The sequence below is a fragment of the Pleurodeles waltl genome, chromosome 8, assembly GCF_031143425.1.
Source record: "Pleurodeles waltl isolate 20211129_DDA chromosome 8, aPleWal1.hap1.20221129, whole genome shotgun sequence".
NCBI lineage: Eukaryota > Metazoa > Chordata > Amphibia > Caudata > Salamandridae > Pleurodeles > Pleurodeles waltl.
The window spans coordinates 1,516,627,234-1,516,643,556 of record NC_090447.1 but is presented as its reverse complement, the minus strand read 5'-3'; the positions used below and the strand labels follow the sequence as shown (position 1 = coordinate 1,516,643,556).

Here is a 16,323-nt window from a genome sequence, read left to right as displayed (position 1 = left end):
GACGTCAAACTTTAGATCTAAGGGTTCCTGGTTAAATCCTTGGTTTGGTCAAAGACTGAGCAGCTAGTTCGTCAGGCAAGTTTCTTTTTTGGAGTCAGCTTCCGGTGACGTTTTATTTAATTAATAAAACCTTTCATCAACCTAATTGACATACCATCAGTACAAGACAGTACGTGTTTTCTATCTTTCTTTGAAAATGGATTCCACCTCTCTTGCCTTCAGCTTTGACTTCCATTATTTGCCGTTTCTATCTCGATTTTAGGGTAAACTGTAGCCTGCATCATTTTCCATCTAACCTTGGACCAAAGTGTCAGATGATATAGCTTGCTTCCTCATGCCACACATTTCTGTGTATTAGATTGCTAGCCTATTTAGCGTTTAGAAAAAAAGAAATACCTAGCTTGCGCAATAAAAAATAAATTGACTAATTGTGCCCAGTTAGCTGCAGAAGGATACAGCATACTTTAACACATAGATGTACCCTCCTAGTGATTGATCAGATGCCCACTTGTTGCCTGCAATGATTAAGAATCATCAGGAAGGTATTCTCTGACAACTGGCCGAAATAGCTCATTTGGGAGAGCGTTAAACTGAAGATCTAAAGCTCTCTGGTTCAATCCCGGGTTTTGGCAAGGACTGAGCACCTAGCTAATTAGGTGTAGTTCTCTCTTGGAGTCAGCTTCAGTAGACATTTTAGTTCATAGATGAAACCTTTTAATAACCTGTTCGACATACCATCAGTAGAGCACAGCACTTGCGTTCTATCTTCCTTTCAAAATGGCTTCCACCTCTCTTGCCTTCAGCTTTGACTTCCATTATTTCCAGTTTCTATCTTGATTTTAATGTAAACCTTAGGCTGCATCATCTTACATTTTCCCATGAACCAAGCTGTCAGATGATATAGCTTGCTTACTCATCCCACACATTTGTGTGCCTATTCAGAGTTTGGAATAAAAGAAGTACCTAGGTTGCGCACCAAAAAAGTAAATGAGTAATTGCACCCAGTTAGCTGCAGAAGGATACCGGAAGTTTAAGACATAGCTGTACCCTCAAAGTGAATGATTTCGAGGTGTATGTCTTGTCTACAATGATTAAGAAGAATACGGAGGGACATGTGAAATAAGTGGCCGAAATAGCTCAGTTGGGAGAGCGTTAGACTGAAGATCTAAAGGTCCCTGGTTCAATCCCGGGTTTCGGCAAAGACTCAGAAGACAGCTTGTTAGGCGTGTTTCTTTCTTGGATTCAGCTTCTGGTGACGTTTTATTTAATTGATAAAACCTTTCATCAACCTAATTGACATACCATCAGTACAAGACAGTACGTGTTTTCTATCTTCCTTTGAAAATGGTTTCCACCTCTCTTGCCTTCAGCTTTGACTTCGATTATTTGCCGTTTCTATCTCGATTTTAGGGTAAACTGTAGCCTGCATCATTTTCCATCTAACCTTGGACCAAAGTGTCAGATGATATAGCTTGCTTCCTCATGCCACACATTTCTGTGTATTAGATTGCTAGCCTATTTAGCGTTTAGAAAAAAAGAAATACCTAGCTTGCGCAATAAAAAATAAATTGACTAATTGTGCCCAGTTAGCTGCAGAAGGATACAGCATACTTTAACACATAGATGTACCCTCCTAGTGATTGATCAGATGCCCACTTGTTGCCTACAATGATTAAGAATCATCAGGAAGGTATTCTCTGACAACTGGCCGAAATAGCTCAGTTGGGAGAGCGTTAGACTGAAGATCTAAAGGTCCCTGGTTCAATCCCGGGTTTCGGCAAGGACTGAGCACCTAGCTAATTAGGTGTAGTTCTCTCTTGGAGTCAGCTTCAGTAGACATTTTAGTTCATAGATGAAACCTTTCAATAACCTGATCGACATACCATCAGTAGAGCACAGCACTTGCGTTCTATCTTCCTTTCAAAATGGCTTCCACCTCTGTTGCCTTCAGCTTTGACTTCCATTATTTCCAGTTTGTATCTTGATTTTAATGTAAAGCTTAGGCTGCATCATCTTCTATTTTCCCATGAACCAAGCTGTCAGATGATATAGCTTGCTTACTCATCCCACACATTTGTGTGCCTATACAGAGTTTGGAATAAAAGAAGTACCTAGGTTGCGCACCAAAAAAGTAAATGAGTAAATGCACCCAGTTAGCTGCAGAAGGATACCGGAAGTTTAAGACATAGCTGTACCATCAAAGTGAATGATTTGGAGGTGTATGTCTTGTCTACAAAGATTAAGAAGAAAACGGAGGGAGCTGTGAAATAACTTGCAGAAATAGCTCAGTTGGGAGAGCGTTAGACTGAAGATCTAAAGGTCCCTGGTTCAATCCCGGGTTTCGGCAAAGACTCAGAAGACAGCTTTTTAGGCGTGTTTCTTTCTTGGATTCAGCTTCTGGTGACGTTTTATTTAATTGATAAAACCTTTCATCAACCTAATTGACATACCATCAGTACAAGACAGTACTTGTTTTCTATCTTCCTTTCAAAATGGATTCCACCTCTCTTGCCTTCAGCTTTGACTTCCATTATTTACTGTTTCTATCTTGATTTTTAGGTAACCCGCAGTCTGCATCAGTCTCCATCTTCCCTTGAACCAAAGTGTCGGATGAAATAGCTTGCTTACTCATGCCACACATTTCTGTGCATTAGATTGCTAGCCTATTTAGAGTTTAGAAAAAAAGAAATACCTAGCTTGCAGAATAAAAAACAAATTCCCTAATTACACCCAGTTAACTGGAGAAGGATACAACAAAGTTTAAGACATAGCTGTACCCTCACAGTGAATGATTTAGACTTCTGTGTCTTGTCTACAATGATTAAAAATGATACGGAAAGCTTTTCATGACACCTGGCTAAAATATCTCAGTTAGGATAATGTTAGACTAAAGATAAAAAAGGTCCTTGGTTCAATCCTGGGTTGTGCCAAAGACCAAGCACTCAGCTTGTTAGGCATGTTTCTTTCTTGGAGTCACTCTCAAGTGACATTTTATTTCATTGATAAAAACTTGCATCAACCTGATCGACATGCCATCGGTACAAAAGAGAACTTATTTTCTATCTTCCTTTCAAAATGGCTTCCACCTCTCTTGCCTTCAGCTTTTACTTCCATTATTTCCCGTTTCTATCTTGATTTTAATGTAAACCGTAGCCGGCGTCATCTTCCATTTTCCCATGAGCCAAACTGTCAGATGATATAGCTTGCTTGGTCATGCCACACATTTCTGTTTATGAGAGTGGTAGCCTATTCAGAGTTTAGAAAAAAAGAAGTACCTACCTCGCGTAGCAAAAAAGTAAAGGAGTAATTGCCCCCAGTTAGCTACAGAAGGATACAGCAAAGTGTAACACATAGCTGTACCCTCACAGTGAATGATTGCGACTTATATTTCTTGTCTACAATGATTAACAATAATAAAGAAGGCACTGTGAAAAAACGGGCTGAAAGAGCTCAGTTGCGAGGACGTCAAACTTTAGATCTAAGGGTTCCTGGTTAAATCCTTGGTTTGGTCAAAGACTGAGCAGCTAGTTCGTCAGGCAAGTTTCTTTTTTGGAGTCAGCTTCCGGTGACGTTTTATTTAATTAATAAAACCTTTCATCAACCTAATTGACATACCATCAGTACAAGACAGTACGTGTTTTCTATCTTTCTTTGAAAATGGATTCCACCTCTCTTGCCTTCAGCTTTGACTTCCATTATTTGCCGTTTCTATCTCGATTTTAGGGTAAACTGTAGCCTGCATCATTTTCCATCTAACCTTGGACCAAAGTGTCAGATGATATAGCTTGCTTCCTCATGCCACACATTTCTGTGTATTAGATTGCTAGCCTATTTAGCGTTTAGAAAAAAAGAAATACCTAGCTTGCGCAATAAAAAATAAATTGACTAATTGTGCCCAGTTAGCTGCAGAAGGATACAGCATACTTTAACACATAGATGTACCCTCCTAGTGATTGATCAGATGCCCACTTGTTGCCTGCAATGATTAAGAATCATCAGGAAGGTATTCTCTGACAACTGGCCGAAATAGCTCATTTGGGAGAGCGTTAAACTGAAGATCTAAAGCTCTCTGTTTCAATCCCGGGTTTTGGCAAGGACTGAGCACCTAGCTAATTAGGTGTAGTTCTCTCTTGGAGTCAGCTTCAGTAGACATTTTAGTTCATAGATGAAACCTTTTAATAACCTGTTCGACATACCATCAGTAGAGCACAGCACTTGCGTTCTATCTTCCTTTCAAAATGGCTTCCACCTCTCTTGCCTTCAGCTTTGACTTCCATTATTTCCAGTTTCTATCTTGATTTTAATGTAAACCTTAGGCTGCATCATCTTACATTTTCCCATGAACCAAGCTGTCAGATGATATAGCTTGCTTACTCATCCCACACATTTGTGTGCCTATTCAGAGTTTGGAATAAAAGAAGTACCTAGGTTGCGCACCAAAAAAGTAAATGAGTAATTGCACCCAGTTAGCTGCAGAAGGATACCGGAAGTTTAAGACATAGCTGTACCCTCAAAGTGAATGATTTCGAGGTGTATGTCTTGTCTACAATGATTAAGAAGAATACGGAGGGACCTGTGAAATAAGTGGCCGAAATAGCTCAGTTGGGAGAGCGTTAGATTGAAGATCTAAAGGTCCCTGGTTCAATCCCGGGTTTTGGCAAGGACTGAGCACCTAGCTAATTAGGTGTAGTTCTCTCTTGGAGTCAGCTTCAGTAGACATTTTAGTTCATAGATGAAACCTTTTAATAACCTGATCAACATACCATCAGTAGAGCACAGCACTTGCGTTCTATCTTCCTTTCAAAATGGCTTCCACCTCTGTTGCCTTCAGCTTTGACTTCCATTATTTCCAGTTTCTATCTTGATTTTAATTTAAAGCTTAGGCTGCATCATCTTCCATTTTCCCATGAACCAAGCTGTCAGATGATATAGCTTGCTTACTCATCCCACACATTTGTGTGCCTATTCAGAGTTTGGAATAAAAGAAGTACCTAGGTTGCGCACCAAAAAAGTAAATGAGTAATTGCACCCAGTTAGCTGCAGAAGGATACCGGAAGTTTAAGACATAGCTGTACCCTCAAAGTGAATGATTTCGGGGTGTATGTCTTGTCTACAATGATTAAGAAAAATACGGAGGGACCTGCGCAATAAGTGGCCGAAATAGCTCAGTTGGGAGAGCGTTAGACTGAAGATCTAAAGGTCCCTGGTTCAATCCCGGGTTTCGGCAAAGACTCAGAAGACAGCTTGTTAGGCGTGTTTCTTTCTTGGATTCAGCTTCCGGTGACGTTTTATTTAATTAATAAAACCTTTCATCAACCTAATTGACATACCATCAGTACAAGACAGTACTTGTTTTCTAACTTCCTTTCAAAATGGATTCCACCTCTCTTGCCTTCAGCTTTGACTTCCATTATTTGCCGTTTCTATCTCGATTTTAGGGTAAACTGTAGCCTGCATCATTTTCCATCTAACTTTGGACCAAAGTGTCAGATGATATAGCTTGCTTCCTCATGCCACACATTTCTGTGTATTAGATTGCTAGCCTATTTAGCGTTTAGAAAAAAAGAAATACCTAGCTTGCGCAATAAAAAATAAATTGACTAATTGTGCCCAGTTAGCTGCAGAAGGATACAGCATACTTTAACACATAGATGTACCCTCCTAGTGATTGATCAGATGCCCACTTGTTGCCTACAATGATTAAGAATCATCAGGAAGGTATTCTCTGACAACTGGCCGAAATAGCTCAGTTGGGAGAGCGTTAGACTGAAGATCTAAAGGTCCCTGGTTCAATCGCGGGTTTCGGCAAGGACTGAGCACCTAGCTAATTAGGTGTAGTTCTCTCTTGGAGTCAGCTTCAGTAGACATTTTAGTTCATAGATGAAACCTTTTAATAACCTGATCGACATACCATCAGTAGAGCACAGCACTTGCGTTCTATCTTCCTTTCAAAATGGCTTCCACCTCTCTTGCCTTCAGCTTTGACTTCCATTATTTCCAGTTTCTATCTTGATTTTAATGTAAAGCTTAGGCTGCATCATCTTCCATTTTCCCATGAACCAAGCTGTCAGATGATATAGCTTGCTTACTCATCCCACACATTTGTGTGCCTATTCAGAGTTTGGAATAAAAAAAAAGTACCTAGGTTGCGCACCAAAAAAGTAAATGAGTAATTTCACCCAGTTAGCTGCAGAAGGATACCGGAAGTTTAAGACATAGCTGTACCCTCAAAGTGAATGATTTCGAGGTGTATGTCTTGTCTACAATGATTAAGAAGAATACAGAGGGACCTGTGAAATAACTGGCCGAAATAGCTCAGTTGGGAGAGCGTTAGACTGAAGATCTAAAGGTCCCTGGTTCATTCCCGGGTTTCGGCAAAACTCAGAAGACAGCTTGTTAGGTGTGTTTCTTTCTTGGATTCAGCTTCTGGTGACGTTTTATTTAATTGATAAAACCTTTCATCAACCTAATTGACATACCATCAGTACAAGACAGTACTTGTTTTCTATCTTCCTTTCAAAATGGATTCCACCTCTCTTGCCTTCAGCTTTGACTTCCATTATTTACTGTTTCTATCTTGATTTTTAGGTAACCCGCAGTCTGCATCAGTCTCCATCTTCCCTTGAACCAAAGTGTCGGATGAAATAGCTTGCTTACTCATGCCACACATTTCTGTGCATTAGATTGCTAGCCTATTTAGAGTTTAGAAAAAAAGAAATACCTAGCTTGCAGAATAAAAAACAAATTCCCTAATTACACCCAGTTAACTGGAGAAGGATACAACAAAGTTTAAGACATAGCTGTACCCTCACAGTGAATGATTTAGACTTCTGTGTCTTGTCTACAATGATTAAAAATGATACGGAAAGCTTTTCATGACACCTGGTTTAAATATCTCAGTTGGGAGAATGTTAGACTAAAGATAAAAAAAGGTCCTTGGTTCAATCCTGGGTTGTGCCAAAGACCAAGCACTCAGCTTGTTAGGCATGTTTCTTTCTTGGAGTCACTCTCAAGGGACATTTTATTTCATTGATAAAAACTTGCATCAACCTGATCGACATGCCATCGGTACAAAAGAGCACTTATTTTCTATCTTCCTTTCAAAATGGCTTCCACCTCTCTTGCCTTCAGCTTTGACTTCCATTATTTCCCGTTTCTATCTTGATTTTGATGTAAACCGTAGGCGGCGTCATCTTCCATTTTCCCATGAGCCAAACTGTCAGATGATATAGCTTGCTTAGTCATGCCACACATTTCTGTTTATGAGAATGGTAGCCTATTCAGAGTTTAGAAAAAAAGAAGTACCTAGCTCGCGTAGCAAAAAAGTAAAGGAGTAATTGCCCCCAGTTAGCTACAGAAGGATACAGCAAAGTGTAACACATAGCTGTACCCTCACAGTGAATGATTGCGACTTATATTTCTTGTCTACAATGATTAATAATAATAAGGAAGGCCCTGTGAAAAAACGGGCTGAAAGAGCTCAGTTGCGAGGACGTCAAACTTTAGATCTAAGGGTCCCTGGTTAAATTCTTGGTTTGGTCAAAGACTGAGCAGCTAGTTCGTCAGGCAAGTTTCTTTTTTGGAGTCAGCTTCCGGTGACGTTTTATTTAATTAATAAAACCTTTCATCAACCTAATTGACATACCATCAGTACAAGACAGTACGTGTTTTCTATCTTCCTTTGAAAATGGATTCCACCTCTCTTGCCTTCAGCTTTGACTTCCATTATTTCCCGTTTCTATCTCGATTTTAGGGTAAACTGTAGCCTGCATCATTTTCCATCTAACCTTGGACCAAAGTGTCAGATGATATAGCTTGCTTCCTCATGCCACACATTTCTGTGTATTAGATTGCTAGCCTATTTAGCGTTTAGAAAAAAAGAAATACATAGCTTGGGCAATAAAAAATAAATTGACTAATTGTGCCCAGTTAGCTGCAGAAGGATACAGCATACTTTAACACATAGATGTACCCTCCTAGTGATTGATCAGATGCCCACTTGTTGCCTACAATGATTAAGAATCATCAGGAAGGTATTCTTTGACAACTGGCCGAAATAGCTCAGTTGGGAGAGCGTTAGACCGAAGATCTAAAGGTCCCTGGTTCAATCCTGGGTTTTGGCAAGGAGTGAGCACCTAGCTAATTAGGTGTAGTTCTCTCTTGGAGTCAGCTTCAGTAGACATTTTAGTTCATAGATGAAACCTTTCAATAACCTGATCGACATACCATCAGTAGAGCACAGCACTTGCGTTCTATCTTCCTTTCAAAATGGCTTCCACCTCTCTTGCCTTCAGCTTTGACTTCCATTATTTCCAGTTTCTATCTTGATTTTAATGTGAAGCTTAGGCTGCATCATCTTCCATTTTCCCATGAACCAAGCTGTCAGATGATATAGCTTGCTTACTCATCCCACACATTTGTGTGCCTATTCAGAGTTTGGAATAAAAGAAGTACCTAGGTTGCGCACCAAAAAAGTAAATGAGTAAATGCACCCAGTTAGCTGCAGAAGGATACCGGAAGTTTAAGACATAGCTGTACCCTCAAAGTGAATGATTTCGAGGTGTATGTCTTGTCTACAATGATTAAGAAGAAAACGGAGGGACCTGTGAAATAACTGGCCGAAATAGCTCAGTTGGGAGAGTGTTAGACTGAAGATCTAAAGGTCCCTGGTTCAATCCCGGGTTTCGACAAAGACTCAGAAGGCAGCTTGTTAGGCGTGTTTCTTTCTTGGATTCAGCTTCTGGTGACGTTTTATTTAATTGATAAAACCTTTCATCAACCTAATTGACATACCATCAGTACAAGACAGTACGTGTTTTCTATCTTCCTTTGAAAATGGTTTCCACCTCTCTTGCCTTCAGCTTTGACTTCGATTATTTGCCGTTTCTATCTCGATTTTAGGGTAAACTGTAGCCTGCATCATTTTCCATCTAACCTTGGACCAAAGTGTCAGATGATATAGCTTGCTTCCTCATGCCACACATTTCTGTGTATTAGATTGCTAGCCTATTTAGCGTTTAGAAAAAAAGAAATACCTAGCTTGCGCAATAAAAAATAAATTGACTAATTGTGCCCAGTTAGCTGCAGAAGGATACAGCATACTTTAACACATAGATGTACCCTCCTAGTGATTGATCAGATGCCCACTTGTTGCCTACAATGATTAAGAATCATCAGGAAGGTATTCTCTGACAACTGGCCGAAATAGCTCAGTTGGGAGAGCGTTAGACTGAAGATCTAAAGGTCCCTGGTTCAATCGCGGGTTTCGGCAAGGACTGAGCACCTAGCTAATTAGGTGTAGTTCTCTCTTGGAGTCAGCTTCAGTAGACATTTTAGTTCATAGATGAAACCTTTCAATAACCTGATCGACATACCATCAGTAGAGCACAGCACTTGCGTTCTATCTTCCTTTCAAAATGGCTTCCACCTCTCTTGCCTTCAGCTTTGACTTCCATTATTTCCAGTTTCTATCTTGATTTTAATGTAAAGCTTAGGCTGCATCATCTTCTATTTTCCCATGAACCAAGCTGTCAGATGATATAGCTTGCTTACTCATCCCACACATTTGTGTGCCTATTCAGAGTTTGGAATAAAAGAAGTACCTAGGTTGCGCACCAAAAAAGTAAATGAGTAAATGCACCCAGTTAGCTGCAGAAGGATACCGGAAGGTTAAGACATAGCTGTACCATCAAAGTGAATGATTTGGAGGTGTATGTCTTGTCTACAATGATTAAGAAGAATACGGAGGGACCTCTGAAATAAGTGGCCGAAATAGCTCAGTTGGGAGAGCGTTAGACTGAAGATCTAAAGGTCCCTGGTTCAATCCCGGGTTTCGGCAAAGACTCAGAAGACAGCTTGTTAGGTGTGTTTCTTTCTTGGATTCAGCTTCTGGTGACGTTTTATTTAATTGATAAAACCTTTCATCAACCTAATTGACATACCATCAGTACAAGACAGTACTTGTTTTCTATCTTCCTTTCAAAATGGATTCCACCTCTCTTGCCTTCAGCTTTGACTTCCATTATTTACTGTTTCTATCTTGATTTTTAGGTAACCCGCAGTCTGCATCAGTCTCCATCTTCCCTTGAACCAAAGTGTCGGATGAAATAGCTTGCTTACTCATGCCACACATTTCTGTGCATTAGATTGCTAGCCTATTTAGAGTTTAGAAAAAAAGAAATACCTAGCTTGCAGAATAAAAAACAAATTCCCTAATTACACCCAGTTAACTGGAGAAGGATACAGCAAAGTTTAAGACATAGCTGTACCCTCACAGTGAATGATTTAGACTTCTGTGTCTTGTCTACAATGATTAAAAATGATACGGAAAGCTTTTCATGACACCTGGCTAAAATATCTCAGTTAGGATAATGTTAGACTAAAGATAAAAAAGGTCCTTGGTTCAATCCTGGGTTGTGCCAAAGACCAAGCACTAAGCTTGTTAGGCATGTTTCTTTCTTGGAGTCACTCTCAAGTGACATTTTATTTCATTGATAAAAACTTGCATCAACCTGATCGACATGCCATCGGTACAAAAGAGAACTTATTTTCTATCTTCCTTTCAAAATGGCTTCCACCTCTCTTGCCTTCAGCTTTGACTTCCATTATTTCCCGTTTCTATCTTGATTTTAATGTAAACCGTAGCCGGCGTCATCTTCCACTTTCCCATGAGCCAAACTGTCAGATGATATAGCTTGCTTGGTCATGCCACACATTTCTGTTTATGAGAGTGGTAGCCTATTCAGAGTTTAGAAAAAAAGAAGTACCTACCTCGCGTAGCAAAAAAGTAAAGGAGTAATTGCCCCCAGTTAGCTACAGAAGGATACAGCAAAGTGTAACACATAGCTGTATCCTCACAGTGAATGATTGCGACTTATATTTCTTGTCTACAATGATTAACAATAATAAGGAAGGCACTGTGAAAAAACGGGCTGAAAGAGCTCAGTTGCGAGGACGTCAAACTTTAGATCTAAGGGTCCCTGGTTAAATCCTTGGTTTGGTCAAAGACTGAGCAGCTAGTTCGTCAGGCAAGTTTCTTTTTTGGAGTCAGCTTCCGGTGACGTTTTATTTAATTAATAAAACCTTTCATCAACCTAATTGACATACCATCAGTACAAGACAGTACGTGTTTTCTATCTTTCTTTGAAAATGGATTCCACCTCTCTTGCCTTCAGCTTTGACTTCCATTATTTGCCGTTTCTATCTCGATTTTAGGGTAAACTGTAGCCTGCATCATTTTCCATCTAACCTTGGACCAAAGTGTCAGATGATATAGCTTGCTTCCTCATGCCACACATTTCTGTGTATTAGATTGCTAGCCTATTTAGCGTTTAGAAAAAAAGAAATACCTAGCTTGCGCAATAAAAAATAAATTGACTAATTGTGCCCAGTTAGCTGCAGAAGGATACAGCATACTTTAACACATAGATGTACCCTCCTAGTGATTGATCAGATGCCCACTTGTTGCCTGCAATGATTAAGAATCATCAGGAAGGTATTCTCTGACAACTGGCCGAAATAGCTCATTTGGGAGAGCGTTAAACTGAAGATCTAAAGATCTCTGGTTCCATCCCGGGATTTGGCAAGGACTGAGCACCTAGCTAATTAGGTGTAGTTCTCTCTTGGAGTCAGCTTCAGTAGACATTTTAGTTCATAGATGAAACCTTTTAATAACCTGTTCGACATACCATCAGTAGAGCACAGCACTTGCGTTCTATCTTCCTTTCAAAATGGCTTCCACCTCTCTTGCCTTCAGCTTTGACTTCCATTATTTCCAGTTTCTATCTTGATTTTAATGTAAACCTTAGGCTGCATCATCTTACATTTTCCCATGAACCAAGCTGTCAGATGATATAGCTTGCTTACTCATCCCACACATTTGTGTGCCTATTCAGAGTTTGGAATAAAAGAAGTACCTAGGTTGCGCACCAAAAAAGTAAATGAGTAATTGCACCCAGTTAGCTGCAGAAGGATACCGGAAGTTTAAGACATAGCTGTACCCTCAAAGTGAATGATTTCGAGGTGTATGTCTTGTCTACAATGATTAAGAAGAATACGGAGGGACCTGTGAAATAAGTGGCCGAAATAGCTCAGTTGGGAGAGCGTTAGATTGAAGATCTAAGGGTCCCTGGTTCAATCCCGGGTTTTGGCAAGGACTGAGCACCTAGCTAATTAGGTTTAGTTCTCTCTTGGAGTCAGCTTCAGTAGACATTTTAGTTCATAGATGAAACCTTTTAATAACCTGATCAACATACCATCAGTAGAGCACAGCACTTGCGTTCTATCTTCCTTTCAAAATGGCTTCCACCTCTGTTGCCTTCAGCTTTGACTTCCATTATTTCCAGTTTCTATCTTGATTTTAATGTAAAGCTTAGGCTGCATCATCTTCCATTTTCCTATGAACCAAGCTGTCAGATGATATAGCTTGCTTACTCATCCCACACATTTGTGTGCCTATTCAGAGTTTGGAATAAAAGAAGTACCTAGGTTGCGCACCAAAAAATTAAATGAGTAATTGCACCCAGTTAGCTGCAGAAGGATACCGGAAGTTTAAGACATAGCTGTACCCTCAAAGTGAATGATTTCGGGGTGTATGTCTTGTCTACAATGATTAAGAAAAATACGGAGGGACCTGCGCAATAAGTGGCCGAAATAGCTCAGTTGGGAGAGCGTTAGACTGAAGATCTAAAGGTCCCTGGTTCAATCCCGGGTTTCGGCAAAGACTCAGAAGACAGCTTGTTAGGCGTGTTTCTTTCTTGGAGTCAGCTTCCGGGGACGTTTTATTTAATTAATAAAACCTTTCATCAACCTAATTGACATACCATCAGTACAAGACAGTACTTGTTTTCTATCTTCCTTTCAAAATGGATTCCACCTCTCTTGCCTTCAGCTTTGACTTCCATTATTTACTGTTTCTGTCTTGATTTTTAGGTAACCCGCAGTCTGCATCAGTCTCCATCTTCCCTTGAACCAAAGTGTCGGATGAAATAGCTTGCTTACTCATGCCACACATTTCTGTGCATTAGATTGCTAGCCTATTTAGAGTTTAGAAAAAAAGAAATACCTAGCTTGCACAATAAAAAACGAATTCCCTAATTACACCCAGTTAACTGGAGAAGGATACAGCAAAGTTTAAGACATAGCTGTACCCTCACAGTGAAGGATTTAGACTTCTGTGTCTTGTCTACAATGATTAAAAATGATACGGAAAGCTTTTCATGACACCTGGCTAAAATATCTCAGTTAGGATAATGTTAGACTAAAGATAAAAAAGGTCCTTGGTTCAATCCTGGGTTGTGCCAAAGACCAAGCACTCAGCTTGTTAGGCATGTTTCTTTCTTGGAGTCACTCTCAAGGGACATTTTATTTCATTGATAAAAACTTGCATCAACCTGATCGACATGCCATCGGTACAAAAGAGCACTTATTTTCTATCTTCCTTTCAAAATGGCTTCCACCTCTCTTGCCTTCAGCTTTGACTTCCATTATTTCCCGTTTCTATCTTGATTTTGATGTAAACCGTAGCCTGCGTCATCTTCCATTTTCCCATGAGCCAAACTGTCAGATGATATAGCTTGCTTAGTCCTGCCACACATTTCTGTTTATGAGAGTGGTAGCCTATTCAGAGTTTAGAAAAAAAGAAGTACCTACCTCGCGTAGCAAAAAAGTAAAGGAGTAATTGCCTCCAGTTAGCTACAGAAGGATACAGCAAAGTGTAACACATAGCTGTACCCTCATAGTGAATGATTGCGACTTATCTTTCTTGTCTACAATGATTAATAATAATAAGGAAGGCACTGTGAAAAAACGGGCTGAAAGAGCTCAGTTGCGAGGACGTCAAACTTTAGATCTAAGGGTCCCTGGTTAAATCCTTGGTTTGGTCAAAGACTGAGCAGCTAGTTCGTCAGGCAAGTTTCTTTTTTGGAGTCAGCTTCCGGTGACGTTTTATTTAATTAATAAAACCTTTCATCAACCTAATTGACATACCATCAGTACAAGACAGTACGTGTTTTCTATCTTTCTTTGAAAATGGATTCCACCTCTCTTGCCTTCAGCTTTGACTTCCCTTATTTGCCGTTTCTATCTCGATTTTAGGGTAAACTGTAGCCTGCATCATTTTCCATCTAACCTTGGACCAAAGTGTCAGATGATATAGCTTGCTTCCTCATGCCACACATTTCTGTGTATTAGATTGCTAGCCTATTTAGCGTTTAGAAAAAAAGAAATACCTAGCTTGCGCAATAAAAAATAAATTGACTAATTGTGCCCAGTTAGCTGCAGAAGGATACAGCATACTTTAACTCATAGATGTACCCTCCTAGTGATTGATCAGATGCCCACTTGTTGCCTACAATGATTAAGAATCATCAGGAAGGTATTCTTTGACAACTGGCCGAAATAGCTCAGTTGGGAGAGCGTTAGACTGAAGATCTAAAGGTCCCTGGTTCAATCCCGGGTTTCGGCAAGGACTGAGCACCTAGCTAATTAGGTGTAGTTCTCTCTTGGAGTCAGCTTCAGTAGACATTTTAGTTCATAGATGAAACCTTTCAATAACCTGATCGACATACCATCAGTAGAGCACAGCACTTGCGTTCTATCTTCCTTTCAAAATGGCTTCCACCTCTCTTGCCTTCAGCTTTGACTTCCATTATTTCCAGTTTCTATCTTGATTTTAATGTAAACCTTAGGCTGCATCATCTTCCATTTTCCCATGAACCAAGCTGTCAGATGATATAGCTTGCTTACTCATCCCACACATTTGTGTGCCTATTCAGAGTTTGGAATAAAAGAAGTACCTAGGTTGCGCACCAAAAAAGTAAATGAGTAATTGCACCCAGTTAGCTGCAGAAGGATACCGGAAGTTTAAGACATAGCTGTACCCTCAAAGTGAATGATTTCGAGGTGTATGTCTTGTCTACAATGATTAAGAAGAATACGGAGGGACATGTGAAATAAGTGGCCGAAATAGCTCAGTTGGGAGAGCGTTGGACTGAAGATCTAAAGGTCCCTGGTTCAATCCCGGGTTTCGGCAAAGACTCTGAAGACAGCTTGTTAGGCGTGTTTCTTTCTTGGATTCAGCTTCTGGTGACGTTTTATTTAATTGATAAAACCTTTCATCAACCTAATTGACATACCATCAGTACAAGACAGTACTTGTTTTCTATCTTCCTTTCAAAATGGATTCCACCTCTCTTGCCTTCAGCTTTGACTTCCATTATTTACTGTTTCTGTCTTGATTTTTAGGTAACCCGCAGTCTGCATCAGTCTCCATCTTCCCTTGAACCAAAGTGTCGGATGAAATAGCTTGCTTACTCATGCCACACATTTCTGTGCATTAGATTGCTAGCCTATTTAGAGTTTAGAAAAAAAGAAATACCTAGCTTGCACAATAAAAAACGAATTCCCTAATTACACCCAGTTAACTGGAGAAGGATACAGCAAAGTTTAAGACATAGCTGTACCCTCACAGTGAATGATTTAGACTTCTGTGTCTTGTCTACAATGATTAAAAATGATACGGAAAGCTTTTCATGACACCTGGTTTAAATATCTCAGTTGGGAGAATGTTAGACTAAAGATAAAAAAAGGTCCTTGGTTCAATCCTGGGTTGTGCCAAAGACCAAGCACTCAGCTTGTTAGGCATGTTTCTTTCTTGGAGTCACTCTCAAGGGACATTTTATTTCATTGATAAAAACTTGCATCAACCTGATCGACATGCCATCGGTACAAAAGAGCACTTATTTTCGATCTTCCTTTCAAAATGGCTTCCACCTCTCTTGCCTTCAGCTTTGACTTCCATTATTTCCAGTTTCTATCTTGATTTTAATGTAAAGCTTAGGCTGCATCATCTTCCATTTTCCCATGAACCAAGCTGTCAGATGATATAGCTTGCTTACTCATCCCACACATTTGTGTGCCTATTCAGAGTTTGGAATAAAAGAAGTACCTAGGTTGCGCACCAAAAAAGTAAATGAGTAATTGCACCCAGTTAGCTGCAGAAGGATACCGGAAGTTTAAGACATAGCTGTACCATCAAAGTGAATGATTTGGAGGTGTATGTCTTGTCTACAATGATTAAGAAGAAAACGGAGGGAGCTGTGAAATAACTGGCCGAAATAGCTCAGTTGGGAGAGCGTTAGACTGAAGATCTAAAGGTCCCTGGTTCAATCCCGGGTTTCGGCAAAGACTCAGAAGACAGCTTTTTAGGCGTGTTTCTTTCTTGGATTCAGCTTCTGGTGACGTTTTATTTAATTGATAAAACCTTTCATCAACCTAATTGACATACCATCAGTACAAGACAGTACTTGTTTTCTATCTTCCTTT

General features: G+C 39.9%; 8 non-coding genes across 8 annotated transcripts; all 8 read left to right on the top strand.

Annotated features, from left to right (window-relative positions):
* The first annotated feature begins 1,126 nt into the window (after positions 1–1,126).
* Positions 1,127–1,199, top strand: TRNAF-GAA (transfer RNA phenylalanine (anticodon GAA)). Its single transcript has one exon. It is a non-coding gene; the product is annotated as a tRNA-Phe (tRNA).
* A 508-nt stretch (positions 1,200–1,707) lies between these two features.
* TRNAF-GAA (transfer RNA phenylalanine (anticodon GAA)) lies at positions 1,708–1,780 on the top strand. Its single transcript has one exon. It is a non-coding gene; the product is annotated as a tRNA-Phe (tRNA).
* A 2,807-nt stretch (positions 1,781–4,587) lies between these two features.
* On the top strand, positions 4,588–4,660 carry TRNAF-GAA (transfer RNA phenylalanine (anticodon GAA)). The gene has a single exon. It is a non-coding gene; the product is annotated as a tRNA-Phe (tRNA).
* Positions 4,661–5,154: 494 nt separating this feature from the next.
* On the top strand, positions 5,155–5,227 carry TRNAF-GAA (transfer RNA phenylalanine (anticodon GAA)). Its single transcript has one exon. It is a non-coding gene; the product is annotated as a tRNA-Phe (tRNA).
* A 4,538-nt stretch (positions 5,228–9,765) lies between these two features.
* Positions 9,766–9,838, top strand: TRNAF-GAA (transfer RNA phenylalanine (anticodon GAA)). Its single transcript has one exon. It is a non-coding gene; the product is annotated as a tRNA-Phe (tRNA).
* A 2,807-nt stretch (positions 9,839–12,645) lies between these two features.
* On the top strand, positions 12,646–12,718 carry TRNAF-GAA (transfer RNA phenylalanine (anticodon GAA)). Its single transcript has one exon. It is a non-coding gene; the product is annotated as a tRNA-Phe (tRNA).
* A 1,673-nt stretch (positions 12,719–14,391) lies between these two features.
* TRNAF-GAA (transfer RNA phenylalanine (anticodon GAA)) lies at positions 14,392–14,464 on the top strand. Its single transcript has one exon. It is a non-coding gene; the product is annotated as a tRNA-Phe (tRNA).
* Positions 14,465–16,109: 1,645 nt separating this feature from the next.
* TRNAF-GAA (transfer RNA phenylalanine (anticodon GAA)) lies at positions 16,110–16,182 on the top strand. The gene has a single exon. It is a non-coding gene; the product is annotated as a tRNA-Phe (tRNA).
* The last annotated feature ends 141 nt before the right edge of the window (positions 16,183–16,323 follow it).